This window comes from Procambarus clarkii, chromosome 19 (genome assembly GCF_040958095.1).
Source record: "Procambarus clarkii isolate CNS0578487 chromosome 19, FALCON_Pclarkii_2.0, whole genome shotgun sequence".
NCBI classification, from domain to species: Eukaryota; Metazoa; Arthropoda; class Malacostraca; order Decapoda; family Cambaridae; genus Procambarus; species Procambarus clarkii.
This window is the reverse complement of record NC_091168.1, coordinates 43,586,335-43,587,689: the sequence shown is the minus strand read 5'-3', so window position 1 is coordinate 43,587,689 and position 1,355 is coordinate 43,586,335.

Genomic DNA, 1,355 nt, shown 5'->3' with positions numbered 1-1,355 from the left:
AAACAACATGAATGATATTATGGCTGGTAATGGGAACAATCCCATTATTTGCATTAGCGTGGGAGGAAATGATGTTGGTCGAGTCAGGAGTGAGGAACTGATTCAGAGGTATAAAACAGCCATAGAGTTAGTTAGGAGCAAGGGAGGAACCCCGATCATATGTGGCATTCTTCCAAGAAAGGGAGTGGGAAATGAATGGATATCGAGGGCACTTGGTGTCAATTGCCGGCTGGAAAGATATTGCAAATCAAATGCAATATCTTTCATAGACAACTGGGAACACTTCTATGGAAGAAATGAAATGTATGCTCGTGATGGGGTGCATCTATCGAGAGCTGGGGTTGTTGCTGTTGCGAACTCGCTAGAAGAAGTGGTTAGAGGTGTTTGTTTGGGTTTAAACTGTTAGTAGATAGAGGTATGGGAATTGATTTGGAGGAAGGAGGTAATAAAAGTATGTGTTTGTGGGAGAAAGGAATTGGCAAAACGATCAGGGAAAGAGAAGGTCCGCAAAATAACAATTCACTTAGGGTATATTACACTAACAGTAGAAGCCTAAGAAATAAAATTAACGAATTAAATGCTCTTGTCTGCACAGAAAAAATAGATATTATTGCACTTACCGAAACGTGGATGAATGTAGAAAATAGAGAACTATTAGCTGAATATCAAATATATGGATTTAAACTATTTCACACAGATAGATATATTAGACGAGGAGGTGGAGTAGCCATATATGTTAGGGACAATTTGAAATGTAGTCTCAAAGAGGGAATCAAAACAGAGCCACACACAGAAACTATTTGGATTGAATTAAACGAAAAAGCTAATAATATTATAATAGGAGTAATATATAGGCCACCAAATTTAGACAGAATGGAAGCAAAGCATCTATGGGATGAAATATCTAGAGCATCTAGATCTAACAGTATTTATGTCATGGGTGACTTTAATTTTAGCGGAATAAACTGGTTGAACAAAACAGGGAATAGTGAAGCAGAAGATTTTCTAGAATTAATTGACGATTGCTTTCTTACGCAACACATTAAGGAACCAACACGGGAAAATAATATTTTAGATTTAGTGTTAACTAACAGGGAAACGCAAATTAATGACATCGAAATAGGGAGTGAGCTAGGGAGCAGTGATCACAAAGAAATCAGATTTAGCATAGAATGGAATAGACCAGTAGGAGAAAATTCTGTTAAAGTGCCAGATTTTCGAAAAGCTGATTTTAATAGCCTAAGAAATTTTTTGGGTCAAATTGATTGGAAAGGCTTGGGTATGGGGTGTGGGCCGGTCTTGGAGCGAGACATGAACCCAGCGATAGGTGACTTAAATGGGGATTTCGATGTGGA